The sequence below is a fragment of the Mustela nivalis genome (genome assembly GCF_964662115.1).
Source record: "Mustela nivalis genome assembly, chromosome: 7".
NCBI classification, from domain to species: domain Eukaryota; kingdom Metazoa; phylum Chordata; class Mammalia; order Carnivora; family Mustelidae; genus Mustela; species Mustela nivalis.
Window position 1 is genome coordinate 47,184,732 of NC_139026.1, and position 23,433 is coordinate 47,208,164.

At 41.9% G+C, this 23,433-nt stretch overlaps 1 long non-coding RNA gene across 3 annotated transcripts in view; it reads left to right on the top strand.

Annotated features, from left to right (window-relative positions):
* LOC309870557 overlaps nucleotides 1-22,461 on the top strand; it is an 81,118-nt gene extending 58,657 nt beyond the window's left edge. For 2 of the 3 annotated variants that reach the window (XR_014314702.1, XR_014314703.1), the window contains 2 exons: nucleotides 12,369-12,503; nucleotides 19,747-19,936. This is a non-coding gene — a long non-coding RNA (uncharacterized lncRNA). Of the gene's footprint in view, nucleotides 1-12,368; nucleotides 12,504-19,746; nucleotides 19,937-22,254 lie in introns of those variants that run through there. The other variant, XR_014314704.1, reaches the window with a different exon arrangement.
* The last annotated feature ends 972 nt before the right edge of the window (nucleotides 22,462-23,433 follow it).

Here is a 23,433-nt window from a genome sequence, read left to right on the forward strand (position 1 = left end):
AGCAATGGCTCGCATCAATTTTTTGTGGTTTTGGTGCCAAATCTAAACAGACTAAAGAACTAAACCTCAATCTAAAAGCCGCATTGTCTCCAAAATTTGACTTAGGGATATGGGCCTTAGTCTATATGCTACTGGGCAAATGGTAACCATGTGGAGGAAGGGATGAAGTTTAATGTGGGCAGAACTTCTAAAAAATACAAAATTATTTAAGTACAGTGGCACCATTTAAGGCATTTGGAAGAGATACAGAACAGAATTCACTCATAGAACCTGTTCAACAATGTATCAGTTCTTTAGCAAGAAATTAAAATATAAAATATTGCTCAATTGACCCTTCAGCCAACATTCCACTCTCCCAATATCTGAGAAACTGGGCAGGGAGGAAGCAGACAGCTTCTAATCACCCTGTGGCCAGCAAGAGTTGCTTAAACTTTCAAGGTATGATATGGACCAAGGGAGAAGATTGAAAATAATAGCTTTCACCAGCCTTTCACAGATCTTTAACTTGACAAATAAATAAAAACAAACAGCTCTAGTTTTCTTCTTTTGCCCTTGGCATCATTTTCCAAATACTTAACCCTGATGGAAAATTGTTTTTTGGACAACCCCCATCAGGGTTCTGTGACTCCTCCTTGGGTACTGGAGAAGGAAACAGGTCCTACTGTTCTTTCCCACCACAAAGTGGCTGAATCACAGACATGGACAGGGGGATAACAAGAAGACAGTCTGGCTCTCAGAGGCATTGAACTCAAGTGACATTTGATGCAATTTATTCACAGGCCCTTGGAGTACAAATATAAAGCAAAGGCAAAAACAATCTTCTAGAATGCTCTCTTCTTCGTCTCCGGGACCAGTGGCTTCGTTCTAGTACATTAAGACTGCTAGATTAGCTTATCATTCAAAATCTTACCATTTTCAGAACAGTGAATTCAGATCATATAAAATTTCTTTCTTTTCTTAAGCTAGGAAACCCTAGGGCTAACACAGTGAGCCTTCCCCAAGACTTCATAGGTCTGAAGAAATTGTGCCTCTGTGAGGTTCTCCATGAGGCTTCTTACCGACACTTAGCTGGAAGAACGGGTAAAAACAATGTAACAGTGAACCAGAACAGCCCGTTTCTCTGGTATGTGACCATTGTGCCTACAGTGGGGACAGCCTAAACTCCAAAATCTTTTAACCTATATTGAGTCCTGAGGAGTCCTGAACACAGCATGATCTACCTCTAGAGACCTAGCTTCATGGTCACAAGGCTCCCATGTGTAGTTGGTACATATTGACGGAGCACCTACTTAAGTGCCTGACATTGTGGAAGGCTCTAGAATATGACCATGAACCAAACACGCGCATTTTTCCCCATCAGAGTTCTCACAATCTAAGGGAGGGAAGCAAGTACTTACAACAGCAATTGTGTTAAGTATTAGATGCCAAGGGGCCACAGAAGAAGGAGCACCCATAAAGAAAGTTGCAACTTTGAGTGTAGTCATCCTCATCCCCTTTCCCTATTTCTTTGTGACTGAGCCAATATGATACTATATTAATGTCATACTTACAAAGACCTTACTCCTCATATGTACAGTTACATAGACCATGCATTTTGAACTCTGGATGAGCCTCTCGGGAAAGCAAACCCATCCATACACAAGACTTTCCACTTGTTTTTGGTCTCTGCAAGCAATGATTAAATTTTGTTTTTTATTTTCTTCTACACAGCAGAGTCTGAGTTCAGATTTCCCAGAAGCAGATGAGGATTCATGGGCAAGTGGTGTACTAAGCAAATGTTCCCATGAGAAGACTAGGTATGGGGGTAAGAAAAACATGACAGGGAGGGGAAGAATCCAAGCAAAAGCACAATTTCAGGTAAAGCCCCAGCTTCTACCTGGTCCTTCAGGAGGGCAGCTCGGGAATGTAAATTGTATCTTGGAGTTTGTCCCAGCTGGTGGCCAAAGAGTTGGTCTTTCACAAACCCATTTCATAAACCCATATCAGAAACTCACTGGCCATCCAAAAAGACATAAACTCCTAGGCACTTAAGACAGTTTTGTCTGTGTGAGTAAACAGTTCTAGTATCCCAAGAGCAGGACTCAGAGTGAGTTATAGTTGCAGACTATTTAGGAGTAAGGACACACAGAAGTCCAACAGAAGGTATACAGGAACCTACAAACAAGATCCAAAAGGATCTGGGCAGAGCACTGATAGGGTTGCTACAAGTGTCTGTTGTTATAGTATATACACATAAGATAAATAGAAGGGAATCCGTGCATACAGAAAACCATCAATTCACAAAGAAAGGCGGAAAGAGAAAAGGGAAAAGGGAACTACAAAACAGCCAGAAAACAATAAGATGTCATTAGTAAGTTCTTACATATCAACAGTTGTTCTAAGTGTAAGTTAACTAAATTCTCCCATCAAAAGGCATAGAAGAGATAAATGGATAGAAAAATAAGACCCGACTATGTACTGCCTACAAGAGACTCGTGGTCAACTTTACAAACACAAATAGGCTCAAAGTGAAGGGATGGAAAAGGATATTCTTTGCAAGTAGAAACCAAAAGAGAGCGGGAGTAGCTGTACTTACACCAGACAAACTGGATGTTAATTCAAAATCTAACAAAAGATGGGGTCATTATATAATGATAAAAGAGGTCAATTTATCAAGAGGGCATAATCATAAATATATATGAACACTAAATTAGGACACCTCTAAGTATATGAAGAAAATACAGATCTGAAGGGAGAAATAACAATACAATAACAGTAGCACTTTAACACTCCACTTTCAACAATGGATAGATCAGACAGAAAATCACTAAAAACATGCTGAACTTGACAATGCTGTAGACCAAATGGACCGAACAGACATGCATAGAACATTCCATCCAACACATTCTTCTCAAGTGCACACAAACCATTCTTCAAGATGAATCATATAACTCTTGGGAAATTTTAGATTGCAATTGTACCCAGCAACTGTTTTTGGCCACAGTGGTTTGCAATGAGAAATCAGTAATAGGAATAAGACTGGAGAATTCACAGTTGCATGGAATTTAAACAACACACTCTGGAATGGGTCAAAGAAGAAAATCAAAAGAGAAAAAACAAATACATTGAAACAAATGAAAATGGAAACAAGCATACGCAAACTTACCAGATGTGGCAAAAGCAGTTCTGAGAGGGAAGTTTATAGCAATAAATGGTTACATTAAAAAAAAAAAAAAAAAAGTAAACCCAGCAACTATACTGGAAGGTACTGGGAAAAAAAAGCATAAGCCCAAATGTTAGCAGAAGGAAGGAAGTAACAAAGATCAGAGCAGAAATAGAGACCACAAAAACAATTTAAAAAAATGAAACTAAGAGCTGGTATTTTGAAAAGATGAACAAAATTGACAAAACTATGTGGACAAAAAGAAGTCTTAGTCCTGTTTGAGAAGACTCAAAATCAAAATCAGGAGTGAGAGCAGAGCCATCATAATGATACTACATAAATGAAAAGGATCATTGGAGACTACTATGAATACAACTATACACCAACAAATTGGATAACCAAGAAGAAATGAATAAATTTTTAGAAACATATAACCTACCAAGGCTGAACCACGAAGAAATAGGAAATATGAGAAGACCAATTAATAGTAAGGAGACTGAAGCAGTAATCCAAAACCCCCCAACAAAGAAAAAGTCAGGACCAGATGACTTCCCCAGTCAATTCTATGAAACACTTAAAGAAGAACTAATGCCAGTCATTCTCAAATTCTCTCTTCCAAAAAATTGAAGAGGAGGAAACCTCTCAAACTCATTTTACAAGGCCAGCATTACACTGATAGAAAGCCAGATAAGAATGCCACAAGCAGGACACCTGGGTGGCTCAGTGAGTTAAAGCCTCTGCCTTCGGCTCAGGTCATGATCCCAGGGTCCTGGGATCGAGCCCACATCGGGCTTTCTGCTCAGCGGGGAGCCTGCTTCCTCCTCTTTCTCTGCCTGCCTCTCTGCCTACTTGTGATCTCTGTCTGTCAAATAAATAAAATCTTAAAAAAAAAAAAAGAATGCCACAAGAAAAGTACAGGCCAATATCTGATAAATATAAATGCAGAAATTCTCAAACATATCAGCAAACCAAATTCAGCAGCGTATTAAAAGCATATGCCATGATCAGGTGGGGTTTAAAACATATGTAAATCAATAAATATAATATTCCACATTAGCAGGATGGAAGATAAAAATCATATCCTCTCAAGTAGTACAGAAAAGTTATTTGATAAAATGCAGCATCCTTTCATGAAAAAAAAAAAAAAACTCTCAACTGAGTAGAAAGGGAAACTGCCTCAACAAAGGACTCTATGACCAGTCCATAGCTAAGTTCATACTCAATGGTGAAAAGCAGAAAGCTTTTCCTTAAAGATCAGGAATAAGAAAAGGGTAACCACCCTTACCACTCCTATTCAATACAGTAAGTCCTGGCCAAAGCAATTAGCTGGGCAAGAAAAAGAACTAAAAAGCATCCAAATTGGAAAGAAAAAGTAAAATTATCTCTGGGGAGAATATGATTTTATACGTTGACAATCCTAAACATTCCACTAAAAATCTGTTGGACTAATCATAATGAAATTAAATGAAGTTGCAGGCTAAATGATCAATATACAGAAATCAGTTGTGTTTCTCTACACTAGCAACAAAATAGCTGACAAAGAAATACACGGAAAACTATAAGGCATTGATGGACATTAAGAAGTGAAGTAGAGAAGACACAGAGGGAAAGATATCCATGTTCATGGATTGGAAAAATTGTTAGAATGTCCATACTACCCAAATCCATCTACAGATTCAATGTAATCCCTATCAAAATTCCAATGGCATTTTTCACAGAAATAGAGAAAACAATCCTAAAATTTGTGCTGAATTACAGAATACCTTAAATAACCAAAGCAATCATGAGAGAGAACTAAGTTGGAGTCATCACACTTCTGATTTCAAACTATATTACTGAGCTGGAATAATCCAAACAGCAAGGTACAGGCATGAAAGTAGACAGACAAAGAAACAGAATGGCCAAGCCAGAAATAAACTCTCCCCTACAGAGTCAACTAATATTTTACAAGGAAAAGATAGTCTTTCTAACAAGTGGGGTTGGGAAATCTGGATAACCACATACAGAAGAATGAAATTGGATCCCTAGGGCGCCTGGGTGGCTCAGTGGGTTAAGCCTCTGCAATTGGCTCAGGTCATGATCTTAGGGTCCTGGAATCGAACCCCACATCAGGCTCTCTGCTCAGTGGGGAGCCTACTTCCCCTCTCTCTCTGCCTGCCTCTCTGCCTACTTGTGATCTCTGTCAAATAAATAAATAAAATCTTAAAAAAAAAAAAAAAGAAAAGAAAAGAAATTGGATCCCTATCTTATGCCATTCAGAAAAACTAAAATAAAGACTTAAACATAAGGCTGAATCCTTAATACTCTGGAAAGAAAACAGGGAGGAAACTCCTTGACATTGTTCTTGACAACAAGTATTTGGGTAAAACACTGAAATCACAAGCAACAAAAGCAAATATAAGTGGGACCATGTCAAATTAAAAGGCTTCTGGATAACTAAAGAAACAGTCAACAAAATGAAAGGGCAATGTGGAGAACAGGAGACAGTATTTGCAAACCATATCTGATGAGTTAATATTCAAAATACATAAATAATTTATGTAGCTCAATAGTAAAAAAAAAAAAAAAAAAAAAAAAAGACAGGAAAATGGGCAGAGCAACCCAATGGACATTTTTCTGAAGAAGACATATGAGTGGCTAACAGGTACATAAAAGATAATAAAAGATAAGATACTCAACATCCCTAACGATCAGAAAAATGCAAACCAAAAAGATGAGATAACAAATGTTGGCAAGGACATGGAGAAAAGAGAACTCTCTTATAGTGTTGGTGGGAATATAAGGTGGTACAACCACCATGGGAAACAGTATGGAGGTTCCTCAAAAAATTTGAAATAGGTCTACCATATGCTCAAATAATTCCACTTCTGGATATATATCCAAAGGAAATGAAAATAAGATCTCAAAGAGATATCAGACTCTTACAGTCATTGCAACGTTCTTCATAACAGCCAAGGTACGCAAAGAGCCTAAGTGTTTGTCAACAGATGATTGGATAAGGGTATGGATTGTGTGTGTGTGTGTGTGTGTGTGTGTGTGTGTGTGTGTGTGTGTAAAGAAATATTCATCCATGAGAACGTAGGAAATTTTGTCATTTATAACAACATGGATGGACCTTGAGGGCATTATGATAAGTAAAATAAGAAATTAATAAGACAGAAACTGTATAGTATCACTTATATGTGAAACATCAAAAAAAAAAAAAATCTCCTAGAAAGAATAGAATGGGTATTGTCAAGGGCTGGATGGTGGGGAAAATGAGAAGACGTGAGTCAAAGGGTACAAATTTATAATTAAATTTATAATTAGTTATAATTAAGTTCTGGGGATTTAATGTTTAGCACGGTACCTATAGTTAACAATACTGTATTGTACAATTGAAAATTGCTAAAAGTACATTTTTTTATTAACATAACATGTATTATTTGCTTCAGGGGTCCAGGTATGTGAATCATCAGTCTTACACACTTCACAGCACTCACCATAGCACAAATCCTCCCCAATGTCCATCACCCACACCCCATCCCTCCCACCCTCTCTCCTCAGGCAACCCTCAGTTTGTTTCCTGAGATTAAGAGGCTCTTATGGTTTGCCTCCTTCCCTGGTTTTGTCTTTAAGAGAGTAAATTTTAAATGTTGTCTCCACAAAAAAGAAATGGTAATTATGGGAGGTGTGGAGGCATAACTAATCCTATTGTGGTCATCATGTCACAATATATAAGTTATTCATCAAATTATCATGTTGTACACCTTGAACTTACATCATGTTATTTGTTAATTGTATCTCAAAGCTGGGAGGGATCTAGAAAAGACTTTCAGCCAGATGTTTAGTTCTTGAATATCCAGTTGAGATGTATAATTTTTAAGATAATGGCTCATCAGGGCCCCTGGATGGCTCAGTGAGTTAAAACCTCTGCCTTTGGCTCAGGTCATGATCCCAGGGTCCTGGGATCGAGCCCCACATTGGGCTCTCTGCTCAGCGGGGAGCCTGCTTCCTCCTCTCTCTCTGCCTGCCTCTCTGCCTACTTGTGATCTCTCTCTGTCAAATAAATAAATAAAATCTTTAAAAAATATATATGTTTGTTGAAAAGAATTGGGTATCTTTTCAAATTCTTTACATGAAACTTATCTTCATGTAAAAAAAGATAGTTCACTAACTCCAGGAGGTTATTCAATCTAATACTTGTGGTGTTGCCTCACAGAAAATCTGCTTGGTGCACTGGAATGACACATTCTCTGTGGCTATTGCTAAGGTTCCTGGGGGATAACGGAGGGTGGGGGTGCTCTAGTGTGATGGACATTCTGCAATGCATATAGAGAAGCGTTTAAAAATATAAGTAAATGGGGTGCCTGGATAGCTCAGTTGGTTAAGCATCTGCCTTCCGTTAAGGTCATGATCCCAGAGTCCAGTTATCCAGTCCCACATCAGGCTCCCTGCTCAGTGGGGGGTCTGCTTCTCCCTCTGACCCTCTCCCTGTATGCTTGCTCACTCTCTCTCTCTCAAATAAATAAATAAAAATTTTTTAAAAAGGAATACAAGTAATAAAGATGTCTGTAAGAATGCTGATAAATAATCCCACCCCCCCCAAATAAAGAGGCAGTCCAGCACTCCACTCAGAGTCTCTGCTTTGATGATGGAGTCATACTGGGTAGTGGTTTCTTTGAAGGGGGCAGAGAGATGAATGCATGCATGGGACAGACTCCCATATTATGGCTTCCCAGTACACACTTTCTCAGTTTATACAAATTCGGTCATTTCCTCAAGGCTACCAACAGTGACAGAGTGGCTAGGAAAGAAGGGTCCCTAGCCTCAGCCACAGGGTGAATCATCTCACATGAGAATTCAGGTCCTAGGGGTGCCTGGGTGGCTCAGTTGGTTAAGCAGCTGTCTTTGGCTCAGGTCATGATCCTGGGGTCCTGGGATCAAGTCCGACATCAGGCTTCCCACTTAGCAAGGAGCCTGTTTCTCCCTCTCCCTCTTCTTTCTGTTCCCTTGCTTGTGAGCATTCTCTCTCTCTCTCTCTCTCTCTGCCAATTAAATAAAATCTAAGAAGAAGAAGGAGAAGAAGGAGAAGGAGAAGAAGAATTCATGTTCTGGAAGGAAAAACCCTAGACCAAACTGCTCTTTCCAATGAGAAGCTTCTCCTCAGGCTCAAGTGCTCTCCTGCTCAGCGGCCTCGAGCTGGGGCCAATTTAACCTATTAGAGATGTTTTATTAACATTAAGGAAGGGGGTTGGTGCCCCTATCCCTTTCTTCACATTTCCTCAGCCCTTGTACCAGTTTGCCCAGTTCTTCCCAGCAACACCCGGGCCCCCTTACTAAAAGGGGCCAAGCAAGCAGAGCTTCCCAGAACAAAGAAGATCTATGCAACAACTGGATTGGCCCCAGCTAGAAAGAGAAACAATACTTGTCGAAATAGTGCCCATTGTACACATTTGCATGGCTGTTTCACTTGAAGGAAGATGCATGTTCTCTCACATTGGCCATCTTGCTACACATGTGGTTGAACCTGTGCAGAATTACAAAAGGTGCAGCAACTCTTGTCAATATCGGGAAGCTCTCCTCTTCAAGCTAGAGTTATCACTACTAACTAGAAGTTAGAGCTCCAAGAAGCCACCCAGACAAATCTTCAAGGCCCTCCATGCTGAGTGAGTTGAAAGAAAATTAAAGCTGCATCCTTTTAAGGGTTGACTAGCCTCAAAACCGATCTAGGGTTGCCTCCTGGAGCACACACCACATGCAGTGATTTGCGGGCGGTTCACGGGCAGCAACACCTCTGCCACCAGTTGAGAGAAGTTCCTAACCCAGCTGCTGGAGATACTGAGTCACCTGGCATCTCCTGCCACCTGCCCTTCCCTCTGCTGGTGGCACAAACATGTGTGTGGCTTCAGAGGCTGATTTCAATGACTGGCCTCTGGGAGATGGTTGGTACCGCACGTAGAAAAAAAAAATTCCATCCACACCTAGGAAACTGACCATTGAATTCTTCTGCCTAGAACAGAAAGAATTTTGTCTGTTTTGTTTATCTATTCTTTACTTGGTGGTAGAGGATAGGACAGGGAAACTAGCCAAAGTGTATACTCTTTGCCTTTTCAGATGAGTTTTGACAGGTAATCTTGTCGTCATCACTGGGTGGAACATGACGGGTGTGAAATTCCAAACTTTTCAAAAACACAAGGTCAGAAATACAAAAGAAAGTCTACAATTTCCAGTTGAAGTCTGGCTCCAGTAGAGGTTTGCAAAATAACACAGATGACAAAGTTCTGAATTGAGGGACAAATTTTGGCCTTCCTGATGGAAAACAGCTAAGAGAGCTTTCATGTCTTGCCACATTTTTGACCCTTTGGTATCCTTCACTTTTTCCTATGGGAAATTTCAGAAGTCCTTAGCCTGAAATACAAAGACTTTGACAATTTAGCCCAAATCTTCTTTTTAGCTTTATGTCTCACTCCACCCTCCCTAAAATCTACAGTCTCATAGGAGTACCCACTTATTCCGTATATATAATAACATAAAACATCGTCTATCCTGTTCGTAGAGGCTTTTTCTATCCAAGAGGTTCTTCCTACTTTCTCAACCTGAAAAAACTTAGCTCAAAGGTCACTTCTTAAGAAAGGCTTTAAAACTGATCACTCCCTCCCCTGTGCCCTATAACATTAATTACACTATTTTTCTAGTAAATAAATTTGATTATTTGTCTACTCTTTGCTCCTTAAGGCAAACACAGTATCTCATTCTCTCTATCTGCTCTGGGTCCAATAATGCCTGGAACAAAGTAGCCACAAAACAAATATATGTTCACTGATGTTGGCTATTAAGGGTCAACAACTTGTGAATACCCCCTTTTTCTGAGCCAGCAGCAAAACACCCAACACCAGGCTTAGCCTGGCTGGGCTCTAAACCTAACCACATAGTTACTCTGGCGGATATGAAGATGATCTTACTCAGAGAACAGAATCAGATGGAGATCAATGCTTCATCTGCTGGGAACCTGGTCTTGATCCTGAGAACATACGTCTAACTCATCACTGGATTCACACTGCATCTTAGCGTGACCAAGTTCCTGAATGAACAATATGCTTTCCCAAGGACTACCAAAAATGAGGTTTCTCCCTCTCTCAGTGCAATGGAAATTGCGAGACATCAAGAAGTTAACCAAAGAATGTACCCCCTTCATTCCCTGTTAGGCAAAATCCTGGGACCACCTATACCTGTATTGCCTGAAGTCCTTGACTTGAAAGTGAAATCCTTCAGGTGTCTAAACCATTCTGGTCATGGCTCACTTAGCAACGGGGGCTTTCCCTAGAGACACAGGTAAAGAAAGGGGAGTGAGGGTGTGTGTGTGATTGTTCTAAATCATTTGTTGCAATTTTATACTACCACTTTGTAGTATAAAAATCACCCCTGCCACCTACAAGTGACGTCTAAGTTCCCACCCCCTTGGATCTAGGTGGCCACGTGGCTACTCTAACCAAGAGTATGGCAGAAGCATGACTTCTGAGGCTGAATCCTAAAATGCCACGCGACTTCCTCCTTCTTCACTGGGAAGTTGCTATCGGAGTCATAAGTCACTGTGTAAGACTTATAACTACTCTGAGGCCACCGTGTTGTCCAGACCGAGTGTAGGTGTTCCCAGTAGACAGTCCTGCCTTCTAACCATCCCTGCCAGGTGCCATTTTGGACCCTCTAGACCAATCATTCCACCAGCTGAATATTTGCAAAGTGACCTCCATCAAAGTCCTTTGGAACATAAAAATCATCTAGGTAAAGCTGGTCCAAATTTATGACCAATATAATCATGATATGTAATAAAACAATTGTTATTTTTTTAAATGACTGTTATTTTAAGTCACAAAGTTTCTGGATAATTTTCCAGGCAGGCATAGATAACAGGAATAAAGTCAGAAAATAAAATGCCATCCTTTTTCTTCTTCTCAGGGAAGACTTTGAATTTCTGTAGTACTGTTGAGGACACTAATAAACACAATTTTCTTTAAATTTTTAATAAAAACTTAAAAAGCAAACAAGGTTTCTGAGGTTAAAAAAGACTATTTTATTGCCAGGGAATTTGCAAATGTATTTTTCTTTCCTGAAATTACTGACTTGTAGTCCCTTTCTGGGAATGGATAGACAGACTTGTGTGCTTACTTAAATGTAACAGACAATGGTCACAGTGTCTCTTAGTCCCATCTGCCTCCCTGGAAAAGGAAAACTTGTTACATGAGACTGTTTAGAGGTCTCAGAATCCATGAGGGGGATTTGTCCCAAATCTTCTGTAACATAAGCCCAACATCTAGTTCCTCCAAGATTTGCAGGGTACCTAAATCTCCATCTCTAGTAGAGCTGGCTCTTTTCTACTTTGCGTTTTTAGATGGTTGGGCTTATTTCTATTAGGAATCAAAGCTTACTTGCAAAGACAAGCTGTAGTTTGAGCAGGAAGACATTTTTGGCAGGATAGTAAATGACTTGCCAAATTGTTGGGAAGATTAAAGAAACATAATCTAAAAAAAAAAAAAAAAAAAAAGAAAGAAAAAGAATCTAGATCGAACCTTATGGCACAGCCAAGCCACAGACGGCACTGTTGCTGCCTCCTCTGTGATCACAAAGCCACTGGCTTCCAGATCACATCACCACAGCCACAACTGGGAAACCACCACAATCAGGAAGTCTCTGAGATCTGGTGACTGTCTGTACCCCAGAAGCAAACCATCTTGGCAGCCATTGGCACCCACAGAACAAGGGCCCTGGATCTCACATCTCTGAACACCTGCAACCAACACCTTAGTGACCGTGTCGTGAACAGAAGGAGCAGAAGGAGAAGCTGTCGAATTTTCCGCAAGTACATATAAGTAGTTGAACCTAAAGCACATCCAGAACCTTGCGGCAGTAGAATCTGGGAAATGTGGTTTTGGCCCTTCCCCCCGCCCCCAGCTTTCTAGACTTTGGAAGACACTGGAAGGAAAGTGGGGTAGATTTGAACGCCCATCTACAATATTATGGCAATGTGTTATTTCTTCTCCTGACCTATAAGCAATTTGGATCTCCCTTTGCGTTCTAACCCCAAAGACATCTGTTTGAGGTAAGGAAGGGGGGTTAGTGAGAAGAAAGAAAGGAAAGAATCCTGAACTCCCACATGGAGTAGTTCCCACCAGGAAACGTAGTCCTTGAGAGTGAGATAATATTATCTTAGTCTTATGTATTCTCCATTTTCCCTGCCTGTCCCCAGGTCCGTGTTTCACTCACCCCCACCCTGCTTTGTGCTCTGGGAGGCAGGCCTCTGGTGATGGCTTAGCTGAATTCCTATGCTCTCTGACTTCTGATTGGACTTAGCCAGTGGGAGGCACCAGCAAAAGATCAGAAGGTATGTAGAGAGCGGTCAGGTTCCTTCTTCCTTCTATTTCTTCTGTACCAGGCTGTGGCTCAGCTCTAGATACTTTTCTCTACCTAACACCAGTACCCAAGTCAGAGCATCTGTCAGGTGGCCCCAGTCCCCCAGCCACAGCTCTCACTGGGGGCTGGTAACTGCTCCCTCTCTGGCTTCCTACAGATGCTGGGCACAGAGCCCATGTCCATCCTTCACGTTTGCAAGGTGGTTAAGGAGTGTGCCATTAATTAGCTGCCAGGACATAAACGTGGGTGTTTGTTTCCAGAGACCATCAGGGCCACTTGCTCTACCGTCTCTTCATGGCACGGTACTTTCCACATCCCGGGTTCCACCGATCTGGTCAGACTTCCTTCCTTTGGCTGATGCTGGGTCTGCTTCCTCAGGAACAGCACCCATGTTACATGAGGGAGTGGGATCTCACAGCGCCATGACTGCCCTTGGCTGGATTTAACTGCTCAATTTCAGTTCCTCACCAGGAAAGAGAACAGCGACCACCTCTCAGGACGATGCAAGCATTAAATACGGTTATGTATGTAGAACAGCTCAGTATACAATAGACGTTTGTGCAAATATGAGCTATGACACAAGCATTTCCGAGGCTTGGCACGGTTTCCATCTATCTTGATGATTACATCCTCCCTTCTCCTAATTAAATTCCTTATCAGTAGCAAATTGTTATCGTAACTAGGACTGCCCTCCTGGTGGTCTAAATCTTCATTCCAGGGAGAGAGGAATTGGGGGAGGGGAGGGGCAAAGCAGAGGTGGCATTAAAAAGTCATTTTCACTCTTAAATAGAGAATATACCCCAGGGGTCCTAAAGTTTCTCACTTATTAACTCAGGATGGAAGATTGGCAAAAAAAGCTATTACTGTGGTTTGTGTCTATGGACAGGCAAGAGCAACAGTGGCCTTGGGCTGAAACAGCCAGGGTAGAATATTTGTGACAGAATGAAACCAGAGGAAAGTGTGGCCAATCTGCCGATTACCACGGCGCTTTGCCTCCCAGTTGTTCCAGACTTCCTCCAGATCTCAGACAGCTTTTGGGATTTTAGCTAAAAGAGTGGCCAAGACAGCTGGGCAGACTGGCAGAGGTTTAATGGGTTTGAATTCCGACTTTCCATTTTACCAGACAAAGAAGCTTTTAAAATATTGAGGGGGCTCTAATTACAAGCAATAACGAAAGGCCTTTTCAAGAGAGCAAGCTTCATGTAATTATGAGAGATTAAAGTTTTTAAAGAATTTACAGGTTTAGAGAGTTGGTTTGGGTTGGAAAGATTAAAATTTGTTACAGGAACTGGAAAAAAAATTGCCAGAATTTTCCAGGAAACTATTTGAAAAAGAAGGTCTACACAATGAACTATCTTAATATATGATCCAATATCCCAAATCGAAACTGGGTCATATTTAAGTCCCAAAGCAAGTCATATCTGGGATAAAAATTATGACATTTTCTTATAAGAATTTATACAGTTTTTTAAAAAAGATTTTATTTATTTATTTGACAGATCACAAGTAGGCAGAGAGAGAGGAAGGCAAGCAGGCTCCCTGCTGAGCAGAGAGCTGGTTGTGGGGCTCGATCCCAGGACCCTGGGATCATGACCTGAGCCGAAGGCAGAGGCTTTAACCCGCTGAGCCACCCAGGTGCCCCAAATTTATACAGTTTAAAGAGAATAACAAGAAAGGTCTTTGCCCTGACGCACTTACTGAGGATAAACATACATGTTCCCTACAGAAAAGATGTGGGAAGATGGTCAGAATCCTTAACTGGCCTAACCCAGGCAGAACAGACCAGACCAGAGCCCACCACCGTTGGCCTTATGGCTCAACCAGTAGGTCCCACCAGAACACCAACTCTACCCCACCCTGTGCGTCAGTTCTGACTAGTCACCTACAGCAAAAGAGTTCACCATCCAGAGCATTCCACATCTTCTGAACTGAAACTCAAATTCTTAGGACTGCTTTATTCTTTGCTTTCTACCTTCTGCCTTCTACCAAAGACAACTTGCAACTTCTAGACAACCCCGAAGAAGGCAGTACCCCCCAAACCCCCAAAGCTAGCAGAGTGCAGCTCCAAATAAGAAGGGTAGTTTTGGAGGCGGCTGGCCTCAGTGGGTCATTTCTGAAGGCCCATGGGATGTAGATGGTATTCCCCATCTTTGAGAGGGTGATGGGGACTGTGGGCCTCTGAGCAGGATCAAGACTGTTGAGATGTCACTCACCAGCTTAAACCTGGTCACACTGGCCTCCATCCTGATCAGCCCAAGCAAAATTCAAGAACAAAGAGTTCCAGTTACCATAGAGTCAGTAAAGCTCAGCAAGTCAGTTTTTGTTTTGTTTGTTTTATTTAGTCTTTTTTTTTTTTTTAAGATGTTATTGTTTTTAAGGAATCTCTACACCCAACGTGGGACTCAATCCTGAGATCAAGAGTCGCATGCTCCACCAACTGAGCCAGCCAGGAGCCCCTGTTTTGTTTTGTTTTTAAGGTTTTATTTAATTAATTTATATTTTTTAGTAATCTCCACACCTCGTGTGGGGCTCAAACTCATGGCCCCAAGATCAAGAGTCCCACACCCTCTTGACTGAGAAAACCAGGTACCTCTGGTTCTTGTTTTTTGTTTTAAATTGAGTAGTTCTTCCTCCAAGCTTCTTGACTAGGCTTCCTACCCCTTCACTTCTTTTTTTTTTTTTTTTTAAGATTTATTTGACAGACAGAAATCACAAGTAGAGAGAGAGGAGGAAGCAGGCCTCCCACTGAGCAGAGAGCCCGATGCGGGGCTCGATCCGGGGACCCTGGGATCAGGACCCGAGCCGAAGGCAGAGGCTTTAACCCACTGAGCCACCCAGGCACCCCCCCTTTTTTTTTTTTTTAAGAAATTTCAAGTTAATTTATTTTTACCAAAGTACAGTTGACATACAGTGTTACATTAGCTTCAGGTATACAACATAGGGATTCGACAATTCCATGCATTATGCTATGTTTATCCAGACAAGTGTAGTTAACCATCTGTCATCACACAATGTTATTACAATATTCCCCTCTGCAGTTAGCTTTATTTGCTAAAGTCATCTTCTTCATGTCTGTCTCCACCGCTGTGTCTCTTCAAGGGCGGGGGCTTGTCTCATTCTCCTGTGTATACCCAACACCTAATCCAGAGCCTGGCATACCTGCCACATCTCAAAATGGGTTGCTAAGGGACACCTGAGTGGCTCAATCAGTTAAAGTGTCTGCCTTCGGCTCTGCTCATGATCTAGGGGTCCTGGGATTGAGCCCCAAATCACACTCCTTGCTCAGCCTGGGAGCCTTCTTTTTCCTCTCCCTATGCCCCTCCCCCTGCTTGTGCTCTCTCACTCTGTCAAATGAATAAATAAAATTTTTTAAGGGGTGGGGGCATTTGTTGAACTGAACAGAACTGGTCTTAGTATGAAGTGAAAACCAGTGGAACAACTATCTCTCTGGACCTACTTTGTGGCTGATGCAATATAAGAAAATACTCACTGGGGCACCTTAAATAAATAAATAAAATATTTTTAAAATTAAAAAAAAAAAAAGAAAATATCAATTTACTAGATTCAGTTTAATGTTTTACGGGTATGTATTTCCACTTTGAGAATTTTAGTAGTTGGTGAGAATAAATTTGACATCCATGGATTATAGCTCTCAAAGCATACCATTAGTATTATATATCAGCATGAGTCAAGATTAAACTAGCATAGGGGTGCCTGGATAGCTCAGTACACAGAACTGTTACTCTTGACTTCGGGATCGTGAGTTCAAACCCCACAGTGGGTGTAGCGATTATGAAAAAAAGTAAATAAAATTTAAAAAGATTAAGCTAGTTTAAAGGAAATACCATTAATTTCCTTAGTGTGCTCTTTTTAGAAATTATGCATAAAATCACTTTCTTAAAAGCAGCAACATAATCAGCTTAGTGAGTCTTTTAAATGATGCTGGATTAAAGTTTTCCATAAATGAAAGCTATGACTATTCTTGTTTTATACAAAGATGTGAGTTATAGGAAGTAAATAATATTTCCCTTAGGTAAAAGAATAACTTTTGGTGGTTTCACTTTTATTTTAATTTTTTTTAAGGTTTTTATTTATTTATTTATTTATTTGACAGAGATCACAAGTAGGCAGAGAGGCAGGCAGAGAGAGAGGAAGGGAAGCAGGCTCCCTGCTGAGCTGAGCCCAATGTGGGGCTCAATCCTAGGATCCCAGGATCCCAGGACCGGAGCTGAAGGCAGAGGCTTTAACCCACTGAGCCACCCAGGCGCTCCCTTCACTTTTATTTTCAAAGGAGTAATGTATTCATTGTTGAAGCATGGAAAAAAAATACAGAAAATACAGAAAAAAATACAGAAAAAATACAGAAAAATGTCATTGTAAATAACATTTTTTTTGGTCTTATTTCCATACTCTACATATTTTTTACATGGTTGGGATTGTATCATTCATATGGTTTCATATCTACCTCTTTTCTACTTAATGTCACAGCTTAAACTTCATTAAAAAAATAAAATGGTGACAGTGCTATGCTCTTGGTCAGGAACTCTTCCCCTCTTTCCTTTTTTCCTGCTAGTGAGGGACCAGCGGAGCATTTTGTCCTTGTCAGCCATGCATGACCCTGGATAGAGATTGTCTGGGTTAGCAATCTCCAGATTTACACACAACTGGGCCTTATTTTTTACTAATCTGATTTTCTTTCGAAACTCCTAACCAAATCTCAGACTTTAAAAGAGGCAAGAGGTGAACCCAGAGAAAAGCAACAAATGTGATTAAGGGGACAGCTGATGAAGGAAAGAACGAGGGCTGCTTTCCCTCGATGGGGAGAGTGGTGACTCCGGGACTATGGGGGGAACCAGGACATTGTGTTTAGTTCGCCCTTCAGTTTTATTCTGGTATCTTCTGTGGCCCTTTCCTCCCTTTCACCCTTTTCCACCTGCTCTGTTTCCCAGGAGCTTGGCCCAATGTACTGTTCCCCACCGCCTCACCCCCCACCTCCCCACCCCCACCGCCTCACCCCCCCCACCCCCCCACCGCCTCACCCCCACCGCCTCACCCCCCCCACCGCCGTTCTCTCGCCCTCTGACTGCCGGTTAGGTTTGGCCAATGGGTGGACCTGATGGGAAATGGGAGGCAGGGAGGAGAAAGACATGGCGTCTTTACTCCCTAGCTCCCTGCTCGAGGGTTCACTGGAGGCTGGCTGCATCCCTCCACAGAAAGCCATAGATAGCTCCAGCTAAGCACCCTTCTCCTTGCGACTCTCTCTCTCTCTCTCTCTCTCTCTGGCTTCTGGTAATCAGACACTCCCCACATCCCTTCAAGCCTGTGGTCCATCATTACTGATCCTGAGGCATTGTGGCAACCTACGCAAGGCCAGTCTCTTATATAATCCTCTCAGTAAACTCTCCTCCAATTATCCAGTTTGAAGGGGCCTTCTGTTTCCTGCCAAGACAGTCTGATAGAAATATTTAAACCATATGTCCCTCTCCCGAGCCTAGAGTACTTCATTCAGTCTTCAGAATTCAGAATTCAGAAACACTGTTACCTGTGTTTTCTTAGCAGGGTCGTTTAGGGATAACAAATGTATAAATAAGGGATCTCCAGGTCCAGCAAGCAGCTATTTATACTGGCTGGGGGTGCCCATGGTTATGAAGCACACAGTAATAATAGTTCTTGTCCTTCATGCTCCAGTGTGACCCCTGAGCCAGACGCTCCTCTTAGCTGGGCCCAGGCCTTCCGAACAGGTCAGCAAGGTGGCTTTTGTCCCCTTTTCAGAGTTGAATAAATCAAGTGTGTAGGGACACCTGGGTGGCTCAGTCGGTTAAGCATCTGCCTTCAGATCAGATCATGATCCCAGCTGGGATTGGGTCCCCCGTCAGGCTCCTTGCTCAGTGGGGTGTCTGTCTCTCCCTCTCTCCCCTACCCACCCTGGCCATGATCTCTCTTGTTTACTCACGCTCTCAAATAAATAAATAAAACCTTTAAAAATATTTTTTAAAGTCAAGGATGTAGAAATATAGGTAACTTTTACCTACTATCACACAACAAGCGAGTTGCTGCTTATGGTTCTAGCCCTTTCCCTGTTCTGTTTGTCCTTACCCTTCTCACCACCAAATCTGCTATTGGTTTTTGCTCATCCATCTTTAACCTTGATTTAACCTGGATCTTATTGAACTCAAATGTAAGCCCGGTAAGGGCAGGAATGCTTGTTTTCTTCACTGCTTTCTCAGCACTTGAAACAAGTCCCCGCACACAACAGGGGCTGAATGGATCTTTTTGAATGAGTAAATGATGAAGTCGGTGCGCAGAGCCAAGGCTGCCAGCCTCGAAGGCATTGTTTTCCTATGACACCCTCCCTAGCAAGGCACAGTCAGGTAAACAGATAATCAGAAGACAAAAAACAATGGCCTTATTTTTTCATTAGACACAACCATTATACAACTGACTGACTGCAACATAAGACAGCTAATGAAGGAAAACAAAACGATGTTCACATATTTGTTTTCAAAGTGTGTTTACTGTCGAGAGGCCCAGACAGATGGTAAGGCCATGTGGGATTTGACAGAGTCAGGTGCCCCTGAGGATCTAAGGAGAAGAGCATTGAGCAATGGATTTTGGTGCAGACAGCAGCCTCCCACTGGTGGCCCAGTGCAGGTGCACACGGAGTGAATGGAGGCTTTCTTCAGGGTCAGGGAAGCTAGATGACATGGGCAAGCAAGCTGAGCAAGTGTGGCCGACTGTGGGAAGTTGGGTTTAGAAGGGGCAGACATTCTGGAATTGAATTCTGAATACTGCCTTGTTCTTCCTCTCAGATGCTTTATGCTCCATTTCCCGTGACTCTTGGAGCTGGAGTCTGTCTTGTCAGTTTAGATCATAAAATAAACATGAGAGGTCATGTCACCCCCAGGCAGCACTGGCTGGGCCAAGGAACACCAAGAAATGGAAGCACTTGCTTATCAATCAAAGGACCATGTAGCCATGTAGCCCCACTAGTTTACAAGGAGTTCATCAGTTAATCTACTCTAAAGACTTCATGAAATCTCTAACATATGAGAAAGATAAAATAAAAAATAAAAATAAAAAATGACATTTTTTCAGATTCCAAGTTTCTTGAGATAGAATGGACCTCTAGGGGACCAGGCTAAGTGGCACAAGTTTTTGAGTAATATCTGCTAACATGGCCTCCTAACCTCTAGTGGTGTCTATCTTCTCCGGAGACCCCTGCTAGCATGACCTCGTGGGCCTCTAGTCAACGGTGTCCACCTTTTCAGGAAATACCAGCCTCCAATTTTGCCCTTAGAAACCCTCACTTTCAAGCCCGTGGAGAGTTCCAGACTTCTGAGCATCAGCTCCCTGTTCTCCTGGCTAGCACCACCCCAATAAATTGCCTCTTTCTTCACCACTAAAGCTTGGTGTCAGTTTTGATTGGCTGGCGGACAAACTCTCATTTCATGCAATTACACTCTCATTTAGGCAGAAGGGAAGGAAATAATAGTTCACAAATAGATTGATTGTAAGAAATAAGTGTAGCGTGGGGTGCCTGGATGGCTCTATTGGTTGGGCGACCAACCCTTCATGCCAGCTCAGGTCATGATCTCAGGGTCCTGGGATGGAGCCCCCTGTTGGTCTCTGTGCTGAGTGTGGAGCCTGCTTGGGTTTCTTCTCTTCCCCTACCCCTACCACCCACTTTGTGCTTTCACATGCGTGCTCTCTCTCTCTCTCTCTTCTAAAAATAGATAAATATCTTTTAAAAAGAGAGAAGTGTAGCAGAAAGCTGGGCTTTCCAACGACTTATATGCTATGAAGATGATTCTTAGAAGGTGATTTGAGCATGGGCTGTGGCCTCAGACTTACATGGGTTTACCTGTCTGCTTTGTCACTTATGTAAGTTAGTTAACCTTTCTAGGCCTTAGGTTCCTTGGTTATATAACTGGGTAATAATGGTATTTATTTCATTTATTTCATTGTTGTGAGGATCATAAAAGATAATCCTTATACCCAGTACATAAGAGGTACCCAATAAAGTAGTGCTCAGAATCACAGTCCTTGGGACACCTGGGGGACTCAGTCAGTTAAATGTCTACCTGTCTCAGGTCCTGATCCTGGGGTCCTGCACTGGGCTCCTTGCTCAGCAGGAAGCCTGCTTCTCCCTCTGCCTGCTACTCCTCCTGCTTGTGCTCACTCTCTCTCTCTGACAAACCAATAAATAAAATCTTTTTTTAAAAAAAGGAAAAAACCACAGTCCTACTATACTGGTAACTGGATTCTAATGGAATGGTCTACTGACCAGAGGAAGTTATTTTCTCCAACATCAAGTACCTTACCATTACAGGAAAGGGAAATTTTGAAAGAAGACCTCAGGAAATTCCCTTATACTGGTATCACCAGGTGACAATTTTTCCTTCTCATAGGAAGCAGATAGAATTAAGAGACCGGACTATTGGTCCTGGTCCTTAGGAAAAGCATGATTTTTCTTGGATGCCCCTTCCCAGAGACAGGCTCCATATTGTTCATGTTCAAAGTCTTCTTAGAGATTGTTCCCAATTGCTCTTTTATAATTCTATTAGAAACAGGTTGAAGCTTGTCCTTCAGTGTCTCAAAGGAGATAGGAAAATTATCAGTGACTGTCACCAAGGGTCTATAATTTATTCCATGCAAGAAAGTAATGAATTGGGTCAAACCACCTCCCCCTTGGGAGCTATATAGCCCAGCAGGCCCATTAGGCTCATCTGCGATGCATGAATACCCCACCCCTTTTGTCTACTACCAATAATCTAGACATTAGTTACTAGCTGCATGAGGCCACTCACGTTTAAGTTAGTTAAACAAAAGAAAAAATTCAGTTTCTCAGTTACATTAGCCACTGGCAGCTATAGTCTTGGATGATGCAAATATAGAACATTTCCATCATTACAGAAAGCTCTTTCGAGTAGACTGTTTTAGAAGTTGGTACCAGCTTGAGGCTGAGACCCATTCACGCAAGTGAAAAGTCCCAGTTCTAGGCTGCAGGCAGTGGTTCTGGGATCTGAATATTGCTTAGCCTTGAACCTCAAGGGGAAAATAAGAGACTGTAAAATCCTTTCCGCTGGACTCTTAGTGACCCTGAAATGTCATGTCATCGTGACTTTTAAAAAAGGAAGTATGATCCAGCTCAGGGAAATTGTGCCTACATTTTGCCAGATCTTAAGATCGTGGTTCAAATCTCTTCCCAAATACTGTTTTACTGTTACGCAGTAAATCCTAAAGAATGTTCCCTCAGTTACTTGCTGAAGGGTCAAAGCTTATGTTCCAATTGAGGACAAGGAGATGCTGGGGCTTCTTAGTCACAAGAACAGGGCAAGGTCCTAGAGGCCTAGGTAGGCTCCATGATTCAGATTGTCATGGAGGGTCCCAGGGTACCTCTCCCTTATGTCTTGTAAACCCCCAAGCACATTCTCTCAGTCAAACTTAAGGCTTTCTGTTCCACTCCTTGTCGTGCCTTCTTTTATCTCCAGCTTCTGGCTTGAGTCACTGGTCATTCTCAGCCATTTCCAGCTCATCTATGGTAGTCTTGACCACAAGGCCACGGAATAAAAACATCTAGAAACTGTGCAGTGTAGAAAAACACAAGTAAGCACAAAATCTCCTGCTAGCACCTTGCCAGTGTCTTATTGGGCTAAGAGCTTGTGTCCTTCCCAGTCTCAAGTTAAATTTTAAAAAGCTTCCTTTTGTTCCTTTAACCCCAGGGGTAGCTGAGCTTTAGGAAAGAAGGCATGAAAAGACCTGTTCTGCCACATTCGTCACCTTGACTAATCCACCCATTCCCGGTGGGAGACTGCATCTTCAGTGCCAAATAAAATGAGAGCAGTTTCTGAATAGAAGCATGCAAGAGTCTTAAATCATCCAAGCAAACAAGAATGATCCCATTTCCAAATAAAGGAAGTTACAAGCAAGGTTGTTGCCCCACAGTTTAGTTCAAGGCCTAGTGAACTCCTCGTGTTGGTGTTTGGGAAGTTCTTTACGTTTTAGAAAAACAGCCCAATGGTCCCTCAGCCATCTCGTTGTGCAATTTGTGGTTTTCCTCCTGGGCTTTGCCAGTCCTTAAGATGACATGTGCCCGCTCATGGAGTGCTGCCCCTGCTTCTGGAAAAAGCACACTGTGGCCCAGTGGCCTTCAGAACCTACAGAGCTGGGGAACCTGCTCTCCAAATCCAATCAGAAGCCCAGCATAGGAAAAAAGGTGGCCGGAGCTGCTCCAGCTGAAGTGGGGAGCCTAGCCCGTCCCCACCTCATCTCTAAGAAAATACAAGAACTCAGAGAGTTCTTTGAAGGCTTTGCTGTCCAGGCGGACCTACTGGAAACCTTGTATCGGCCTTTTCAAGGTCAAGGATGCTTGGATTAGGAAGTATCTCAAGGACAAAACAAGCTCACAAATCCCAAGATTAAAAAGAATCATTTATCCACATGTTGATTATTCTTGTGCCCCACTCATGCAGAAGAGTGAATTGTATGCAGCTTTAATATGGGTCATTGCTACTGTCTTTGCCTTTATGGTATGAGACAGTGTCTTCTAAATGTGTATGGACAAATGTCCAGAAGGCCAATAAATGACTCCATGAAAGATTTAGAAAGAAGCTAATATCTCATTTTCAATGTATAAAACACTTCACAACTTATTACTTAAAGATGATCACCTTTGCATTTTATTTAAAAATGCGTAGTATTTTTAAAAATGCATAGTATTTTAGTACTAGGCCAAAAAAAAAAAAAAAAAAAAAAGTTTGGTGCCAAGGGTAGCTTCAGGACAATAGAAAAAAAGAAGAAAAATGATTATGAGATTTTTATGGTGTTCTCAAAGCTGAATTTCATGCCCTAAGAAAGACTGTTCAAGGTCTTTTCTGGTTTTATTTATATTTTGAATTATA